Source organism: Podarcis tiliguerta (genome assembly GCF_965153285.1).
Source record: "Podarcis tiliguerta genome assembly, chromosome: 1".
In the NCBI taxonomy this organism is placed as follows: Eukaryota; Metazoa; Chordata; class Lepidosauria; order Squamata; family Lacertidae; genus Podarcis; species Podarcis tiliguerta.
The window spans coordinates 101,093,614-101,115,328 of NC_139534.1; the positions used below are offsets into that span (position 1 = coordinate 101,093,614).

Sequence of the window (21,715 nt, forward strand, 5' to 3'; positions counted from 1 at the left end):
TTCTGATGAACCAGAGCAGCACACAGAAACGCCGTTTACCTTCCTGCTGGAGTGGTACCTATTTATCTTGCACTTGCACTTGCACTTGATGTGCTTTCGAACTGCTAGGTTGGCAGGAGCTGGGACCCCATCGCGGGGATTCGAACCGCTGACCTTCTGATTGGCAAGCCCTAGGCTCTGTGGTTTAGACGACAGTGCCACCTAGAAGATGTTATATTACAAGAGACTAAAAATAACTTCCACATTCCTTGAGCCACCCAAGTACAAATTTTGATTTGCACAATTTTAAACTTATTTGGAACTTTGGAAGTTCTGCAAAGACCCTGCATAATGAGCAGAGGGTTGCCTCATGTAAAGAACTCTCCAAATGATGATATACTTTGAAAAAACAATAGTATTGGCAAATTGCAGGCTGCTGGATTTGAGACACATGCTAATATATCTGAAACTCCTTATATTGCTAACTAATTCTTAAGCCTGATCTAACTTAATTGCATTTACTATCATAAAATTCATTGGAGCACCTGCTTGGGGCAAATCCACACCATACATTTAAAACATGTGATTCCCGCCCCCCCCCCAACTCCCAAAAAGAATCCTGGGAACTATAGCATCCCCCCCTCCCTGAGCACAATTAACAAACAACAATTCTCAGAGTTCTTTTGGAGAAGCCATGGGCTTTAAATGTAGGCTGAATGTGCTTTACCTGGCTGGTGTGTTATTAGCACTTCTATATTCTGGCCTTGTCTCATTGTCTAAAATATTTCTTAAGACTGCCGGTTCTTACCTGTGCTGACCTTTATTGTACAAAATTATAGTCCTCAAATTCAGTGGTTTGGGTCCAGACATCCCCTTCTCATAGATTTGCATCAGGGGCTCCAAGCCTAGGCCCCTGCATGAGGAACAGACATTTTCACCTGTGCTGCAGCAACCACCTTCACCACCTTCCACACTCTTCTCTAGGGTCTCTCAGCCCTCCAGAACAGGTTTTTTTTTTGGGGGGGGGGGAACAGGCCAAAGGAGGAGTAACACACATGAGTTTCCATCTGCCCCCATTGCCAGTTGGAGTCTCCCAAGAGTGGAATTCTGCTTATGGGAAATCTGGATCTAACTCATTACTTTTAGCATCTCTCTCTCTCTCTCTGTCTGTCTCTCTCTCTCTCTCTCTGTGCACTCTTTATGTATATTTCATCTCCAAAGTAGGTCCTATTGTGATATAAATATGGCTTTCTGCAATATTTTCATTAGATTTCTCTCCGCAATATTTACCATTTCCAAAGTTAATTTTTCCAAAGATAAAGGAAAAATGGGGGTGTGAGGGTTGCTTCTGCTTTTTTTTTAAATTCCAGAGGAGTACAGCACCCTAAATGTCACAAACCACTTTCCTGTTTCATGGCTACCCACTCTCAGATGTGATACGAGCCCTCCTCAATAGTTGCTGCAGGCAAGGTCTCATCACATTAAGAGGATGAACTACTACAAGACTCCATTTCACTCTGCTGCACTGGAAGCAAAGCAGTTTATTTGATGGGACAGTTGTGAACCTCAAACCAATTTCCAATTTGTGTCTTCCTGCTCTTCCCCTCCATTCAAGACTGGCCGCATGTCTTTTATTATTAAATTAGGTCGGTATGGCATTACTGCAGACTGCTAGACCTTGGATAGGATCCAAATTGAGCTGGTCAGTGAAACTCCCTCTTCTGTTTGTCTGTTTGTTCCTTCTTTCCTCTTAGAAGGTCTTTCAAAAATCCTCTCCCTATTCTGAAGGGGAAAGGAGGTCTCTACATGCCTACTCTGGATTCGGCTAACATGCAGATAACAAAAAGGAAATGGAATGGCAAAAACGGTGACTTCTGCCCACTGCCAAACATCCCCTTCCACTGCATGATAATTCCAACTCCAAAATTTCCTTTAAAAATACATGAACATATCACACTGTGTTGTGTTGGTTGCTGTGCATTAACTGAGAGAAAAATGAATTCCATTCACACATTATAAAGCTTACTTAACAGGTTATTGGAGAAATCATTGGCTGTCAGCCTGACCTACTTGCCAGGGTTGTTGTGAGCACAATCTGGGGTAACTCCATAGTCATTTTTATTATATAGTATCAGTGTACATGGGTGTGTGTGATAACGTTATGCCCCAAACTCTCTGCAATGCTTAATTTCAATGTGCTGGGGAAGTGGGGGGAAGAGAGGAGTCAAGGTTACAAAGAGTGATCAGATGCAATTGCAGTTATGTAGGCTTTGTTTCTGTTGGCATTGAGTCTTGATGGAGCTGTTCAGTTTTATTTCCCCAGCTACTTCCATCTTCCAGAATACTAGTACTACACCTATCCCTCAAAGCTGAAATAAAGATTTCACAACATCCAAATGATACATGCATGGCTTCCACAATCATGCATTGCTCCATACACAGAAATTAAAAATGCTAAACTCTTATCAGTTATAAATGCAGACCTGAATTGTTACTGCACATCACACGGGCAACTTGCTTAATTGTATAGAATCTTGTGCGACAAGTCACCGCTTACATTTTCAGAACCACTCTTTCAGCTCTGTTGCTTGTTCAGGATATTTACCTGCATCTTTGAGCATCTTAAGGTATTCTGGAAGATGTGTAAATAAGCCATACATCATAAAAAGACACCACCGTCTCTGCTGCTCCTCATTCTAAGGAAATCAAACCCTGGGTAAGCACCCTGAACCTCCAGAATATCACACCGCTTGGAGATTAGGGTGGTATGCATCAATGCTTTATCACAAACATCACTTGATTGTTCTATTCATGACAATTTGCTGTGACTGGTGCCCTGTGTGCCTGCTCATTCCCCCATCCAATGATTTCTCCAATAACTAGGCCAACACCAAAGCCCCTTCTACCCCTTCTTTTATCTTAAAACGGACAGAGGAGCACTTCAGACAGAGGACTGTTCTATGACAGCCCTTCAAATAGAGGGCTATCCTCTGTAAAGTAGAACATCTGGCCACTCCACTTTTGATTCATGTCAGAAGTCTATGACTTTCTGGTTCATGAAACCACACACCTGACAAGCATCTCTATAGACACTGTGAAATGTATCCCTGAGAGAAGATGCTGAGTCAGAGTGAAATGGTTTCCTTCAACAATATTAAATATCAGAAGAGTAGTCCTGCTTTTTTTCTTTGCTTGAAGTTCCCTGTATCCTCTCTTAAAAGTGCTTTATCTGAAATAAAAAATGAAATAAACACTAAATATAAACACTGAAATATTTATACTTAAATATCCCAAATACTGAAATAAATACTAAATAAAAATTACTCATCTGGTCTTTCCTACTTTTCTATTTTTAAAATGTTCCAACAATAGGCCTATGTTAAAAGCTGTAGCTAAGCTCAGATATCATTCATGTGATCTTTGCATTCTACTGATTTATTCCTCTACTTATTTGTTAGTTTTCACTCTGTTCTCACGAGGCCTAAATTCAAGGCTGATGAACCAGTGAAATGCTCATTTCCTAGAGAACTGTTGTAGAATTAATGCCCAAACTCTAATGGCAGGGTAGACGTTACACATTATGATACATTCTTGTGTGGATATACACAATGTGTCAGTGATCCATCATTCACTTTTACAGTCTCATGCAAAAATATACATGCAGTGTTGTAATTTAACAAGCCTAAGCAGATTTTCCTTATTCGAGTTCCCCCACCAGATGACGTGCAGATTAGTGGTACCTCGGGTTAAGAACTTAATTTGTTCTGGAGGTCCGTTCTTATCCTGAAACTGTTCTTAACCTGAGGTACCACTTTAGCTAATGGGGCCTCCCGCTGCCGCCGCGCCACCGCCGCACGTTTTCTGTTCTCATCCAAGGTACTATTCTTAACCCAAGGTTCTTAACCCAAGGTACTATTTCTGGGTTAGCGGAGTCTGTAACCTGAAGCGTCTGTAACCTGAGGTACCACTGTATTGGTGAAAGAGCAGTTTTAGCAGGGACACTCTGGTTTTATGGAAGGGTTTTCACAGAGAGGCTGAACTGGCACTTACTTTGCAAAGAACTTTTTTTTAGGCCTTTCTGATCTGTTTTAACCTGTTGAACTGTTTTAGTCTTCTTTTAATTCTCTGCTTCTTGAGTTTTGTTCTACATCGTATTTTATTGTTATTCTTTTATCATTATAGTGCTTTGACGCTTAACTTTTGAAAATGTCCTAACCTTCCCTGAGGGCCTTTTGTTATAGGGTGGGTTACGAATGCTGTCGATAAAGTAAAACAAATCCCTAAAATGTACAGAAAGTATTTTGTGGGTGCCTACGATTGATTGCACTGAAAATCCCTTTGCTAATGACGCCCGGAACAGACTTGGTTTTCTAAGGGCTACGTTTTTCAAAACTGTAGATGAACAGTAATTAATAAGTAATAAAAGTTAGGGGAACTGAGAGAAATGAATAGATGAAAATTGCAAAACCACAAAAAATACAAGGGATAGGAAATAAAATAAAATAAAAAGCCTCCTCAGTGGTCATCTTGGTAAGGGTTTTGGATAGGGGTGGGGTTTCTGTTCAGCCATCTTTCTCCCTTCTTTCCCTTCTATTTTCTGCCTTCTATTCCCCACAGAATGCAGACTTACCTTGGTAACTGAGTGTATTACTCATTTCATAGCTGCTTCTGTAAACAGCTTTCCACTTGTTCTGAGTCATGGCCACTGGCCACAAAGAAACAGAACATGTTAGTATCACACCAGGTTTTTGTTTTCCTTCTACACTTGCCACTCCCCCCCCCCCCAATCTGAAATCGATTCCGAATTGTGTACTTGCTATAAATATAGAAGCCGACTGTTTTACTGTCTGTTGTGTCTATATATTTATATTCCCTTGTTCTGTGTTTAGTTTGAATAATTACCAAACAAATTGCAATTAGAACTCCAGGACATGACCTCATGCCGATTTATTCCTTCCTCCCCTCCTGTATTTAATACATTTCAGATACTGAAAATACCAAATCTTTGTCCTTTTTTATTTTGATACTTATCAGTAATGGAAACATTCCAAAACAATCAGCCAAATACCTATGCTTTGTTCATTTATTGCCTTCTCTGAAGATAAATTGACTGTACTCAACTCTCTTCAGCATTTTTCTTCACCTAGATATTATTGCCTTGTGCAGCCACCCCAAGGTGACTGTTATCACTTAATTAAATCCTTGCACGCTGGGAAGAAAAAACAACATTGTTCGTTTATAACCCCAAGGAGCTTTCTTTTTTTTAAAAAAAAAAAAAGGCAGCAAGCTTTCCCCCTGTTTTATTAACTTATTCCTGGCTTCAACAAGACATACTTTGTTGATGAGCAAAAGGTTGAATTAGCTTTTTATTTTCCAGGTAAACTTATCTATTCCCTGAGAAAGAAGTGTAGGCATTGCTACAAAGGGGAAAAAATGGGATCTTTCCAAACCCTGCAATTCTAGTAAAGGTCTCTGTAAACATCAAGCTAGGAAAGAGGAACAGGGGAGTAGTAGACAGGAAATGAGAAAATAAAATGCAAACATAAAATTGGAACAAGGCAAAAAGTGAGATGACGCGAATCTACGCTCGGAAAATCTATTGCAGGTCTCAGGGAAAACTGGCATTACGAACAGCTCTGGTAGAAGGAAGATATATCAGAGCTCTTTATGTTACTGTCTAGGGCAGCCTCTTTTTATTAACCTCTTGGTTAATGTGCTCTCTCTGTCCATCGATTTCAGACTGAAAAAGACTGAGTTCTTGCTTTTACCTTTGTGTTTCACCTCTACGGTGTTTGGTCTGGTACTGGCGTACACTTGAAAACAGTAAAGGGAAAGAACTCGAGGTGAACCGTTCATTGGTGGCGAGACCTATGATCTGCTTTTATGTTGTCTTAAGCACAGCACTTGATATTAGTAAGTTCACTCAACGCAGCACGTTTCCAGCATATGTACAGTGATTTAGTTGCCTTTTAGCTCATTTCTAGTCCATTAAACCAGGGCCTAGAAAATCGGTTTATCCATTCTAAAAGTTTGGCTCAAGCAGCCATATGTATTTGCTCACTGTGCTAAATCATGATGCCACCTGCTGTGTTCAGCAACACAGTAAATGCTATTTAAGACTGTAATACTTGCAAGAGCAGTTTCTGCTAGGGCATTATCCACACAGAAACCACTGCTTTCAAATATAAGCATTCAAGTATATGGGAGGAAGGACTTTGTGTGTATATAACATTTTGAAGCAACCCTCATTTTATGAATATTATGCTGTACAGTGTAGTTTTGCTTTCTTGGAAAATCAAATTATGATCCCCTATGTTCTGTGTGTAATATGTAGTATTGGGCTCCTTTGGGAGGAAGAGCAGGACATAATTTAAGAAAATAAAACAAAATAAATAAAATGGATACATACGTACAACTCTGCGGTGAGTTGCGGCAGTTCTTGAAAACGGAGTTGCTCAAAAAAGTGCCATGGAGATTGTAGGAATAGCTCCCTTTGCATGCATGAACACATCTCAAGTGTCCCTGGGTTGCTGGAGCTAGTGGTTAATGGCAGGCATGTATGATAAGGTATCATTGGGGAAAGAATACAGAATGATACCATGTGATTTGGCTCCGTAATGAACTCAGTCTGACAATTAGAAAATGGAAGCAGTGGCTCATTTTTCCTGTTTGGACAAAGGAACATGAGAATTAGTTGTGTCAGAAAGACTTTAGAATATATTGTCGTACAGGTCGCCACTGTTTCAGTGCATATTGATGCACTAACAACAGCAGCAGAGTAGGAAATACCATGACAGTATAATATAGCTGTCATAAATAGTTTTGTATGCTTTTATATTATATAAGTAAACCTCACTGAAGCCTTCCAGTCCATTTCGTGGTGGGATTTCCCACCCGCCCTGTGTATTGTTTTGATCCTGCCTGAAAGTGAGCAACTGAGACCTGGCTATGGAATAATCAGTTGCTGCATTCAGGCCCAGGGAGGAATTTTCCTGCAGACAAATGGGCCAGCCTGGAGGCTTCGCCTGTTTCATAGCAATCGTCACAGCTTCTTGGCGGATAAGGCATTGGGTGGTATCCTTAGCCGATTGGGTACCCTGCCAAAGGGGTGCAGGAAGGGGTGCCTTTATCCAGGAGCCCACCCGGGGACTGAAGGCCATAGCACCCTCCAAATTGGCAGTCCTAGTGGGATTGCCCTGATTTGATGAATGTCACAGGGTGACCTTAAGCCCAGGGTTGATGCAGCCTATTAAATAATCAGCAGTCAGGTTGGTTGATTCCAGATACATACCCAATGCCTTTCCCAAAGCCTACTTATGACATATTATGACAAGCGGTGCCCGTTTCAGGTCCGTCCAATTGATGTGTGACCACCGATGTGCAGGGCCTCTTGGACCTGAAAGAGGGAGGAACAGGGGCAGGGTGGGGTCGTAATGGGGCAGGGCGGGCTTATGGGTCTTTGCCAATGCATGCTTTGACCCAGAATGCAAACCCCGCAGCATCGGGGAGTTGCCTGTATTTTACACCCCCACCATGTTTCTCACTGCCTTTCTGCAAAGAAGTTTCAAATCCAGAAATGGCTGGTGGGTTTCTGATTATTCTACATTAATCACCTTTCCCGCCCCCCCCCCCCTTTCACTAGTTTCTGAGCTCTGCCTTATCTTGGCTAGTATAGCCATGCTGTTGAGATTGAAATGTAGTGTGCACCTACTAGGGAGTAAGTCACATTGGATTCAGTAGGTTTTGCTTCTTAGTTGGCAGGCATAGGAAGGGTCAGTGGGCTGCATCTGTGCAAGGTGTGGTCGCACCTGGCAAATGTAACTGGAAACGCAAAAAGAAATGGTGTTGAGGAAATATCCTCAGAGGTTTCGTAGGACATTAGAAAAGAGAATATTATTGTGTAAAGAGACATGGGCAGATCAGATTATGTCTGGTCTGTGTCAGTTTTTGCATATGCTAATTCATTATTCCATCCCATCCTATTCCCACATTAATCTGCATATAAACAACAACAACAACACATGGACATTCATATTTAAATCCATATTTGTGAATGTGTTTTCTCACAAAATATGCCTTTCTAAATTTATTTTATTTCAAAGTACACATTTATAAAGACACTACATCCTAAAATATGCATTTTAGACACATTTTGGGTTTTTTCTTTTTCTTTTGAGCCAAGAACTGCAAAGAAAAAATTAGAGTAGTGTGAAATCCAAAGGATAATTACATTCCAATACACAAACTAGTCAGGGAGGTGTGAATTGGGTCAGTTTGCACTGGAATCCATAAAATAATGAATTTCTCAAACTTGCTTATGTGTAAATGCAATTATATGTAGATACTTCTGTAAGCCTGCAACTCAGTCCTAAGCATGGAGGTAAGTTCCCCTGGGTACAATGGAACTTACTCTGAAGTCACTCCGCATAGAATTGAGACCTACTTTGTATTAAAATGATCTGAACCACTTTCACCCAAAAGAAAACAGTTCCGTGCTGCAAGTTGACATGCTTATATTTATGCAAGTGCATTGGAAGCAAATAAGATCCATACTTATCCTTACCTGCAGAGGCATTAAATACCTGGTGAGCTCATGAGGAGAGGGGAAACCAGCATTTCCTGCAGCCTAAAGTGAGATTAGGAGTCCTGTTTCTTTTGTATTTTTGTCTGTCACTTTGTGACATCTGGATGGCTGGCAGCACTGGCCCAGATGTTGGTATCAGGGTGGGGGGAATACATTAGAAAGTGGGAAATTGCTGGATGACATGCAGTGGAGGGAAAGGAGGAGGAGGAACAAGCTCTGAGGATGGTGAAAGAGAGGAGTAAGGATTTGATACAAGCAGGGATGGGGAACATGTGGCCCTCCATATGTTGTTGGACTTCAGCTCCCATCTTCCCTGACCTTTAGCCATCCTGGCTGAGGCTGATGGGAGTTGTGGTCCAACAGCATCTGGAGAGCCACAGATTCCTCATCCTTGGTGGAAGAGAGGAAAGGAAATAGCATGGAAAATAGAGTGAACTAAGGGGGAAAGAGCTTGTCTGCGTGAGGGAGAAGCAGCCTGGTTGCAGACACTAGGAAGAGGAAGGAGCTTGATTTCATGCATCCTTCAGATGCCCACCCCACCCCGTCAAACTGGCAGGTAAAAATATAACTCTGAAGTCCTTTACTCCCACTTCTCTTATGTCAAATTCACTTCTGTACCGAAATGCTGTTTCAGCTCCAGACATAATTTTTGGGCTTTTGGCGAGAGTGCCTTCACTCTTGAGTAACACCCAGGATATTTCTCTTTGTTTCGAACCTATGCATGTGTTATTGGGGGGGGAACCCACCTGTGGTACTCAGCGGTGGAGGAAGTCGCTCAGGCACCTGGGGTGGGGTGCACCACAGAGCCTCTGGAGTCTGCTTGCCTCCTCCCATTCAGCTGCCCTACAGCTGGGGGGGGGGCAGTGGGTGGACCGTTTGGGCAGCACAGAGCCTTCATAAGCCCAAGCCACGGCGCTTCTCCCAGGAGAGACGTGTGGTTCGGGTGACTGCAGGCCCCGCGGTGAGTGCCGCATGTCATTCTGTCACCCCCCTTAGTGGTGACACCCTGTGTGGTCCGCACCCACCCCACCCCTTCCTCCGCCCCTGATGGTACTTCCCTTCTGTGATTCAGATACTTCAAAATACAATGTACAGATTGTGTGCCTATTTCCCCTGTTCAAAAACTGACCATTCAAAAACTCCCTGCCAGTAGAAAAAAACAGTACAGTCGTACCTTGGAAGTCAAACGGAATCCGTTCCAGAAGTCCATTCGACTTCCAAAACGTTCAGAAACCAAAGTGTGGCTTCTGATTGGTTGCATGAAGCTCCTGCAGCCAATCAGAAGCCGCGGAAGCCCCATTGGATGTTTGGGTTCCAAAGAATGTTCACAGACTGGAACACTCACTTCCAGTTTGCTGCATTCAGGAGCCAAAACATTTGACTTACAAGGCGTTCGGGATCCAAGGTACAGGAGGGGCACAGAAAAAGTTCAGGCCTCACTGTTTTGTTAGTTTTCTACATGCAGGAACGCTGTAACAATGCTTTCTAAGAACATGGGTTTTTAAACACACCTTCAAACTACTTCTCCACATTTAGTTTTTCTGGAACACACATGTATGAGACAATTTCACTGAAATAGTGATCTAGGGGAAGGTCAACCTTGCAACCAAGGTTGCAAAGGTTGGGGGGCAAAAACTGTGGAGGGCAGATGGGAACCCAGGAAGGGTGGAGAACTCAGGGATTTTCCTAGGTTTGTTTGCAATGGTTGTACCACTCTGTACAATGCCATTCCTCTTTATGGCACTGAATGGCCAATTCAGTAGGTACACAATGAGGCTTGATCATTCTATGCGCAAAAGCAGTTTTTATGTACGACCTCAGGACACACTTTTCAAATTAGAGGGTGGGCTCACTCCCTAGTCCATATGAATAAAGAACAAGTACACTTCCAATCCGGCTGGTCCATCATACCAAGTCCTTTTCAGGCCAAAGGGTGCTTTTGAGTCACAGTGCTGGAAAAGCACCCAAAGCAGCAGAGGGACATCCTCTCTTGGCAACAAGATCTTTTGGTGGAGGCGGTGCTTTTTAATGCGAAAGAACAGCATTCATACAGGTAATTTGCCACCTGCATTTTGAAATCATAATATAACACATTTTTTTCTGCATATGTGAAATATGTTTATCATAATAACACATTCTGCACTTGTCAGAACTCGGTCATTTAGTGTGGCAGCAGCTACACTCCGGAACTCCCTGCCTATTGAGATCAAGAAGGCGCCTTCAATGCACTCTTTTTGGTGCCCGATGAAAGCATTCTTGTTTCTCCAGGCCTACCAAAATGCCTAGAAAGTTGAGGTAATTTTAATCTGTTTTACTATTTTAGGGTTTGTATGTTTTAAAATACAGTTGTAAATCTTTATTTTATTGTTTATCTTTTTGTAAATCTGTTTGAGGGTTTTGTTTTTGTTTTTACACTCAAATGGCATTTAACTTTTATGAAATAAATGTTTCAGCCTGATTTGAAGCATGTTTCCTTAGAAGTTAGTTTCACTGAGTTTAGTGGTACAGTGGTGCCCCGCAAGACGAATGCCTCGCAAGACGGAAAACCCGCTAGACGAAAGGATTTTCCGTTTTGGAGGTGCTTCGCAGGACGAATTTCTCTATGGGCTTGCTTCACAAGACGAAAATGTCTTGCGATTCCTGGGGGTTTTTTTCCCCGCTCCCCACCCCCTTTTTCTAAGGCACTAAACTGCTAATAGCCTTTTAGCAGCTAATCCGCTAATCCCTTAAGCCTTTAATAGCCGCTAATAGCCGCTAAACCGCTAATAGCGCTAATCCGCTAATGGGCTTGCTTCGCAAGACGAAAAAACCGCTAGACGAAGAGACTCACGGAACGGATTCTTTTCGTCTTGCGAGGCACCACTGTATTTACTTTTTGAGAAATATGCTTAGGATTGTACTCTAGAGTTGGTACACTGTTGATTTAATAACGATATCCTAGGACACAAGAAAGAAATATGAAAAAGCAGAATATGAACCGTAGTATCTGCCCGGTCTCATCCACACCATACATTTAAAGCTTACTGCTTCTGTTCAAGAGTCTTGTGAACTGTAGTTTACCTCTAACCAGAACTACGTTTCCCAGAACCTTTAACAAATTACCCAGGATTTTTAAGGGGAAGGCATGTATTTTAAGTGTGTGTGTCTGGATGTGACCCAGTAGTGTTTTGTGGGTTAAATTTTTGTAAAGCATGTTCCAGCACATATTAGTACACAGCAGTTACACTTTTCACATATTTCTTTTTTACAAACAGGAATCCTGTAAATTTTAAGAACAGAAGCTGTAGGAATACTTTAATTTGTGGTGATCCTGCTCTTAAGGCAAGAGATATATAATCTCTGCTTCACTCTAAATATTTGTCATTCGTTTTGCACCAAGTGTCTTGTGATCTTTTGTCTGGTCTCCCTGGTACTAAAACTGTAGAACCCATTTCAATCATACATGTTCAGCATGATCAGGCATCCTCAGAAAGGTCAGTGCTTTAATATCCAACTCCCACAATAGGAAATTTTAATTGCATGTGGCAGCCATTTCTTCCTCCCTCACAAATTCTTTCTCCCTCCCCATACATCTCTCCTTCAATATACAAATACTTTGTTCAAAAAGTGGTTCTAATTTCTTCCTTTTAAAAGTTCACCTTGGAGGTTTATATTGATGTATGTTTTATGTTTTCAGCCACAATAAGAATTAGAACAGGTTCAATGCAAGTCCCTAGCAATGCAGTCCTTTAAAAAAATGATACAGCTCCTCTTTGTAGGAGAAATATACCTGTTATTGCATACTTTCAATCCAGCTGCACAGAATACAAGTGACAAATATTTTGATATTGTTGAAGCGATGGCAAGTATTGCAAATGCATTTATCATATCAAATGTGAATATGGGGCTCTAGAAATCATGGAATTCAATAGAGGCATTTCTCCTGTTATAGTATATCTACTCTTCTATTCAGCGTATCAACTCAGTGAAAGCTGTTTGCATAGATACCCTCCATACACTATCTGGAATTTAAAACCATCCAAGAGCTTCATGCCACAGCAGGTCATCAGACTATTAAAACCTTAATCCTAGTGAAGCCTAACATATAAATTAAAATAACCTATCCCTCTGGTTGACTTTCACTGTGCTAGCATTGCATGAAACATCAAACCACGTCCAACCAGTAGTTTTATCCGCATAGTAGACTTTACCGACAGATCTTCCTCTGCTTAGCTACTGTCGCAATGTCAGGACTAAGCTAAGCCAGTGGTTCCCAATTAGCTAATTACTGAGGACTCTCTATTTTTCAAAAGCCAAGCCACAGACCCCCTACTTTTGAAAAATTCGATAGTTCTACCGTAGTTGCCTCTGCAAAGCAATTTTGTGAACAAAATGTGGGGTATCCCCTAATAAGCAAAGGATTTTAGGTATACTAAAACAACAACAACCAGACAAGGGCTGAGCAATATCTGGTTTTCAATATCGTTATATATCAGCAGCTAAACATTGCAATATTCTGATATATCACAATGTTTGACATTGGAGATCAGGCATGGGAATGAGGGAAGAAGCAGCTGCAGAGATCGAATGGGTGGGGAGAGGAAAGGAAGTGGAGTTCAAAGTTTTTGATTATCAGTTTATAAGCTTTTGTGTAACACACCTCTCAGGTGTTCAGATTGGCAGAGGGGTTCTATTGGTTGTTTCACCGCCCTCAGTAGCTTGGGATGGTGGTATCCCAGGAGAGGCAACAGCTATTGTGGAACTCCCTTCACACAGAAGTGTGGCTGGCATCTTCATTACAGTGGTACCTCGGGTTAAGTACTTAATTCGTTCCGGAGGTCTGTTCTTAACCTGAAGCACCACTTTAGCTAATGGGGCCTCCTGTTGCTGCTGCGCCGCCGGAGCACAATTTCTGTTCTCATCCTGAAGCAAAGTTCTTAACCTGAAGCACTATTTCTGGGTTAGCGGAGTCTGTAACCTGAAGCCTATGTAACCTGAAGCGTATGTAACCCGAGCTACCACTGTATACAGCTTCTGGCTTTAAATATATATTTTAGGACTCACCCTATTTATGTGGTTATAAATTGTTCAAAACTGTTTGGTTTTCCATGTGTTTTCCATGCTTTGAGCATGGTCTGTGTGTACCTGTTAAGTGTTGTGGGAGTTTTCTTTAGTTTGTTTGGGAGGAGTGGGTATGTTGTGGTGCAGGTATTTTCAATTGTGTCCCTCTCTAGGTGTACCCATTGTTTTGTCTCATCTTCTAGTATATATGGGATTATATGGTGTATTTGGTTGGCAATGTAATATGCTTCTATGTTGGGGATTCCCCATCCTCCTTCTGAGGTGGGGAGGTGCAGGTATTTGGGGCTTATTCTTGGTTTTTTATGTGAGAAGATGAAAGAGTATAGTTTTCTCTGCCAACTGCAGAGTTGGGTTGAGGGGATCCAGATTGGGAGGGTTTGGAATAGGTAGGTTAGTTTTGGGAGTGTGATCATTTTGATCATGGCTATTTTGTCTGAGAGAATGAAATTCATGTTATTCCATCTCTTTAGGTCTTTGTTAATTTGTTGCCACAGGGGCTTGTAGTTGTGGAGGTACAATTTATTGAGGTTTCTGGTTATTTGTACCCCTAGGTATCTGAACTTGGTGTGGCAAAGTTTTATTTTGGTGACCTTCGTGAGTTCTTTTTGGGTGTGAGGAGGGGTGTTGAAGCACATAGCTTCTGACTTTGCAAAATTTACCTGTAGGCCCGACACCATTGCAAATGTGTTGAGTTCTCTGATTAGGGAGGTTGCTGTGCTTATGGGGTCTGGTGTTGTGACCATTAGGTCATCTGCAAAGAGCCCTAATTTATAGATTCTGCCTTTTATTTCCACTCCCTTGATGTCTGTGGCTGCTCGGATGCGGATTGCTAAGGGTTCCAGAGCCAGGATAAATAAGAAGGGAGACAGTGGGCATCCTTGTTTCGTGCCTCTTTGGATAGCTATAGTTTTAGAATCCAGATTGTTAGTTCAGCATTTTGCTGAGGCTTGGGAGTATATTTGTTTGAGGATTTGTAGGAAGTTGGGGCCAAATTTCATGTTAGTTAGTACTGCTAATATGTATTTCCACTCTAAGCAATCAAAGGCTTTGAGGATGCCTAGGGACATAATTGTCAATGGGAGTTTAGTTGCCTTGCTGTGTTCGATCAGGTTCGTTCAAAACTGTTTTTAACATCATATTTTAATTGTTTTAACCAGCCCTGGGACCTTAGGGCAAAATTTGGGTTAACAACAACAACAGATTCATGGGCTAGTTACCTTGGACTGGAATCCCTGTTTCCACACTGGCCTTCCCTTTTAGCTTGAATGAAGCAGCCAGGACTCTTCTTTGCATAAGACAGTTTCACAAGAAATTTCTCTTTTATTTACGCTTTCTTCAGCCTTGCAAACTGGCAACCCCCAAAGCCTTAATCACATGATGTTCCTGTTGTTCAGCTGACCATTAACTCAGTTGGCTTCACAATCATGTACCTACTTCAGAAGATTCTTTGAAGTACAAGGCCCATTACTCTTTTCTTTCCATTTACCATTTACTAAGATGTGTATCCAGCGCCATCCATACCTTGTGAGCCAGTGTGGTGTAGTGGTTAAGAGCGGTAGACTTGTAATCTGGTGAACCGGGTTCGCGTCTCCGCTCCTCCACATGCAGCTGCTGGGTGACCTTGGGCTAGTCACACTTCTCTGAAGTCTCTTAGCCCCACAGAGTGTTTGTTGTGGGGGAGGAAGGGAAAGGAGAATGTTAGCTGCTTTGAGACTCCTTCAGGTAGTGATAAAGCGGGATATAAAATCCAAACTCTTCTTGCCATCCTTTGGGTTCTTTTTCTTCTGGATCACCCTCCCCTTTACAATTATAACATTCTTCATATCTTTTAACTTCCATTTTCTGCATTTGTCCAGACCGTTGTGGGACCCATTCTGTTCCCTAATTTCACTTGCTATTGTTGGTTGATTCCCTAGTTCATGCAGTTTCTGATTCTTTTTAATTGTCTATATATTACATATTCATTATTTCCAGAAATCTTGTTAGAGAGAGTGCAGAGGAAAAACAGCTTTCTGGCCATTTAAATTGTTCTCTATTTCACTGATGACATTTATTGGTTTTCCAAACAGAGCTAGGTTATCTAAAGCTAAAATACACTCCATATCACTTTGTATTTACATAGCAGGCCCAGGTCACTGTTGCTATTTTTTCTACAATAATTAGCAATGCTGAGCTCCATTTATTGGAGAAATTGTGGGTTGCTATAGTGACATTTTAGCAGTGATAAAACAGTAGGTGGGCCCTAAAGCCTCAAAGCCAATTCTCACTAAGGTACTTTTATGATGTTGTTGCATATTGAGAACAACAAAGTTTGAGAGGGCTTTCTAATTCAATGGGATGCCATTTAAAAAGTTTATTAAATAACCAAACCAACCTGTAATAGTGATGTGTTCTAAATAGGTAATTGCTTTATGTAGATTCTTTGTAGCACAGCATATTTGTCACTATCTGTTGTTTAGTCTGATGCAGTTTTAATAAACATTGTCCAGTGTAGGTAGTACACACAGCTTGGAATAAGCAGGTTCCCTCTATTCTCAGTTCATCTCTCCTGTGTTCCACCCGCTTTGTGAGAAGTGCAACTCTCTGGCCTGCACATGGGAATTTATTTTGTACTTCTGTTCTGCCAAGGGGCAGAGGTTCTTTTTGGATTTGGACAAGGCAACAAAGCACACTGGGTCTGTTCTTTAATAAATATTACCAAGTGGTACTAAAGAACAAAGCAAAGCTTGTATCCTTTCCTTGGGCTGCCGGGAACCCCCTGAAAGGCACCGGACATGACTCCTAACAGCTGGTGTTCAGCACCTTGCTGGCTGTAGGTCTGCACTGAAGTTCAGATAACAGATGTGTTCTTGGGACTTATATTACATAATCACCTTTGGTATTTGGGTTGTACATCAGCAGCCTTGACAGTGTTTATATATTCTTACAAGACTGGAGAAGTGCTTCATGTATGGCAAGCGGCCAACACAGATAACTCTGAGACGAGCAGATACTTCTACCAGATGCCACTATGGGACTGTGCTAAGGCTAATCTAGAGATTAGAATTCCCACATGGTACCATTTCAGGGTATAATATATTTCACAGAAGACCAAGGAAGAAGCGGGATTAACTTCTTAAAGGCCACAGTAGCCACGGGATCTCGGGGCATGCAAGCGGTATTGCTGTATAACACCTGAAACTCCTCTGCAATCTGCAATCTGCCAGTACATCTCCCTAGTACCGTACCTGATGCATTCCCTGCCCTGTTGGACAGGTGAGGTTGGTTGGGAGACAGACAGCTCCTCAGGCCCAGGAGAAGGTTTGTGTGAGTATCCTGGCTCAGGCTCTGTGGGCCCTGGTGCTGTGGGGTCTGGTTCAGAAGACCCTCACCAACCAGCAGTGGATTTAATGGTCCTCTGGTCATCAGCCTGGCTCTTCAGATATTGACTCTAAAGCCTCTAACTCTGCGTCTTTATCCCTGACTTGAGGGTCTTCACACAAAGAGTGATACCTATCAAATTTGTTGCAGCATAAGTTTCTGTGGGCTACAGTTCATTGAATCAGGTGCACAGAATGTCATCCTGAAGTAGCAGAAGTAACCTGGTTACAAGGATTCAGAGAAAGAAAATAGCATTGTCTGTAGGATAGAGGGAAATTAAATGCAACATCAAAGCTTAGATGTATGTAAAATGATTACAGTGACCATTCATCAAATGGTGCCGATAAGCATCCTGACATTGGTTAATTCGTTATCATCCATTGTGGGATTAAAAAACCCCACAATCTCTATCCAAACTACAGGTGAGAGAATTGAACTTATTGATTAGTATCAATTAGGCAGTTAGTTTAAAGGTAAAGGTACCCCTGCCCGTACGGGCCAGTCTTACCAGACTCTAGGGTTGTGCGCTCATCTCACTCTATAGGCCGGGAGCCAGCGCTGTCCGCAGACACTTCCAGGTCACGTGGCCAGCGTGACAAGCTGCATCTGGCGAGCCAGCGCAGCACACGGAACGCCGTTTACCTTCCCGCTATAAAATGGTACCTATTTATCTACTTGCACCCGGGGGTGCTTTCGAACTGCTAGGTTGGCAGGCTCTGGAACCGAACGACGGGAGCGCACCCCGCCACGGGGATTCGAACCACCGACCATGCGATCGGCAAGTCCTAGGCTCTCAGGTTTTACCCACAGCGCCACCCGCGTCCCTGGCAGTTAGTTTACTTTGGTGCAAAAAGAGACAACTTACTTGATGGGGTGCTATCCACATCGAGCTTGGCCTGTCTTTAGTAGGGGTAAAATACCTTAGCAGTTTTTGACTGCTACATATATAAATTGGTGACAGGCATTGTGCTCAAATTAATGCTTAGCTCCAGTTATAATATAATTATGTCTTAACAGTAGAAAATTCTAATTAAGATGATCTGTTTGCCAAGGAAAAGTTTAGTATATCAGCGAATCTATTTATCAGGAGTGAGTGGTTTTCCCACTGATTGGAGCCTGAATTATGAGGGGAGCATCACAGATGCAGGCTGCATTGGGCAAAGAACACAAGCACACATTTAAATCATGTATATCTTTCTTTTAACTGATGTAATTGTGAAATATGTTCTTTTTGCATTCATAATTAGGGAGTGGAACAGATGGTGAAGGCTTAGTTTTAAATAATCTGTCATTAAAATAGCCTAGCCTACTGGTAATCCTTCATTCTAACTGGAGTTTAGGTCAGAGTAACAGGATTTTTTTGTAGTGTTGACATATAGTGGAAGGAATTGGGGACTTCGTGGATACTGTGTAACATATGAGGATGTTCCTTACAAGGACACCGTAGTAAAATTTCAAGGTATTTTCCTCCTTATAATCCAAAAAACCCCTCAAAAATTGCAAGGACAAAATTTCCTTGGCAAAATGACCCTTCGACACAGTACGATAAACACTGAAGCCCCGATCCAAAGACCTTCACTGCAGTGGGCAAGGGTGCTGGGAATTTTAGCTCTATAAGGTGCAAAAGACAGTTCCTAAGATTATTTGAGGAAAACATGTGGTTTGAAACTGTGGTGTGTACTTCACCCCAGAAGCATTAGTCACATGCAAAAGATTATTATGGAACACTATGTACACTTTTAGAAAGGGAATAGGAAAACTGTTTTCAGGATCTAAACATGGTGGAAGATTTAGGGTAGACAAAAGGAAGTACAGTGGTACCTCGGGTAACATACGCTTCAGGTTACATATGCTTCAGGTTAAAGACTCCACTAACCCAGAAATAGTGTTTCAGGTTAAGAACTTTGCTTCAGGATGAGAACAGAAATCGTGTTCTGACGGCGCGGCGGCAGCAGCAGGAGGCCCCATTAGCTAAAGTGGTGTTTCAGGTTAAGAACAGTTTCAGGTTAAGAACGGACCTCCGGAACGAATGAAGTACTTAACCCGAGGTACCACTGTACCTCTACACATGACAGATGGTTAAACTCTTAAATTCATTACCACAGGATGTGGGGATGGCTATAAACTCAGACAGCTTTGAAAGGGAGTTAGAGATAAGGCTGTCAGTAGCTGTAGTCAAGCTACATTCTCTGGAACCAAAATGCTAGTCTGTGAGAAACAACAGTGGCAATAAAGCTATTGTGGCCATATCCTGATTGAGGACTTCCCATAGGCCAGGAATGGGAACTTGTGGCCTGCCAGATATTGTTGAACTCCAGTTCCTATCAGCTCCAGCCTGCATAGCCAGTGGTCAGGGATGATGGGAATTGCAGGCCAGCAACATATGTTCACGTGTTCTCCACTCCTGTCATAGGCATCTGGTTGACCAGTGTTGGTAACAGGATGCTGGGCTAGGTGGACCTTATGTTCTTACAGATGCAGGTACTTCACCATCTTCAAGATCGAAAGCTTCTTTCCTCGACTGTCTAATAGGTATCAAAGGGGGTGTAGCTGAGAAGTTGGTTAATAGTTCATCAGTATATTAGTGCTCTGTACAGACGTGCTCAAGGTGACATGCAAAAGACAAAAAGAAAGAGCGGGCCATGCCAAAATAAATGGAAACACTAGAACCTCTGGAACCTCTGTGGTAGAGCAACAAGCACAGCCAATAGCATTTTACACATCTGCCTTGCACATTATTCTAATTCACATAACATAAATTATAATTATTTAGATTGCCACAGCTTCTCTTTACATCTGAAAATAATTTGCCTCCTGTCGACCATATAGACTTACTGAGATCTGACAAGGAAAATCTCCCATCATTGCTGTCTGACTCGCTTAGAGCTGTTTTCAGGAATAAGAAAACTGTCTCTGTTAATCAGATACTTGCATGCCTTAAAAGCATCTATTTTAGTAGTGTTTCCTCTCAGATTTCCCCCCCCTCAAACTGCTTTAGAAAAAAAAAAAAAAGATTTCAGCATGGTATTATGATAAATCTTCTTGAGGAGGGGCACGCATTAACATTTGTGTCGGTACTTTTTCATCTTAATCCAACCTTGTTTAATAATCAGAAAATTCTACATAGTGGGTAAGAAGATGTAATTAACTCTTTGACCCCAGAATCTTAATTGGCGCCTGTTGAAAACAGTGGGGCAGTTTGAAAAAAAGTAGCCTGTGGTGATTGAAACAGCATAATGCATAATGGTTTTCTCAAATCAAAATAAGAAAGTGCTGGGGGAACTCAGCTTTAATCACATGTTGTACATAGTTGGTAGGTGGAAGAGATCACAAAATAGGCCTCCCCCACCCCCGAACTGTAATGTTCAAACTTTGCCTATAAGAAATCCACACTTTCTGTCTTCAGAAATTTGTGCTGGAGAGTTATAGCCCCACACCTTTCTAGTAAAGGGTGGTCCTTAACGTCATTGTAGATGACTAAAGTATAATTTACATCTTGATGAGACTAGCTCATAATAACAGGGCACTATGTAAATCCTTAGCATTACTCACAGCTTCTGCTACTGCTAAAGGTAGAAATGATCAATGATCATACAACAAATGTTACAATTTTGGTTTTTTAAAAAATGGCATCTGTACTGAGCTGTGTATAAGATATTGACTCAGAGGTAAAATGCCCAGCATATAATGCTCTAATGAAAAACTCATTGAGCTATATTTCCCCTCCTCAAGAAGGTATACTTCAAACATGTTGGGTGTTGGATATCCAGGATTTAAACAAATTTAGCAGCGTTACCTCTTTTTTGCTCATATTGTTTTTTAGCCTGTCCGTCCCCACTTTCCGTGTTTTCCTATGCTGAGTTATGTTATCCAAGAAAATTCAGTGGCTCACTGATGAAGAGGGTCCATTGTAATAAGAGATTCAATGGATAGAAATTTAGACTCTGATAAAAAGCCTGTGGCGACATGTCAAAAATATAATCACAGCACAATTGTTACCAATATTTTCTAGCCGTGCAAATATTGCATGTACATTTCCCCCACCCAAAACACCTTCATATTCATCAAATAAGATTGTCAGTAAACATGAAGAGTGCAATTGATCTAAAGCTATTACAGTGGTACCTCAGGTTACATACGCTTCAGGTTACATACACTTCAGGTTACAGATGCCACTAACCCAGAAATAGTGCTTCAGGTTAAGAACTTTGCTTCAGGATGAAAACAGAAATCGTGCTCCGGTGGCGCGGCGGCAGCAGCAGGGAGGCCCCATTAGCTAAAGTGGTGCTTCAGGTTAAGAACAGTTTCAGGTTAAGAACGGACCTCCAGAACGAATTAAGTACTTAACCCGAGGTACCACTGTACTCTTTTTTTAAGCATTTCTGTCATCACCGTTAGATATTGCTCAGTTGGTTAGAGCATGGCGCTAATAATGCCAAGGTTGCAGGTTTGGTCCCTGTATGGGGCAGCAGCATATTCCTGCATTGCAGGGGGTGGAATTAGATGATCCTCAGGGTCCCTTCCAACTCTACAATTCTATGATTCTATGAACCCATCAAGGCTTTTTTCAGCTGGAACTCACTGGAACTCAGGTCTGACACCTCTCAGGTGGGCACCATTGCCATTCTAAGAGGCGGGAGGTGTTTGTGGTGAGTTCCAGCACCTCTTTGTCTAGAAAAATGGCACTGCCAATAAATGGCAATTTATCTACAATATAAATGGTTCAAACAC

At 41.9% G+C, this 21,715-nt stretch overlaps 1 protein-coding gene across 11 annotated transcripts in view; it reads left to right on the forward strand.

The window, feature by feature from the left end:
• Window positions 1-21,715, forward strand: part of NPAS3 (neuronal PAS domain protein 3) — a 604,332-nt gene that overhangs the window by 366,342 nt on the left and 216,275 nt on the right. The gene's annotated exons all lie outside the window — the stretch shown is intronic.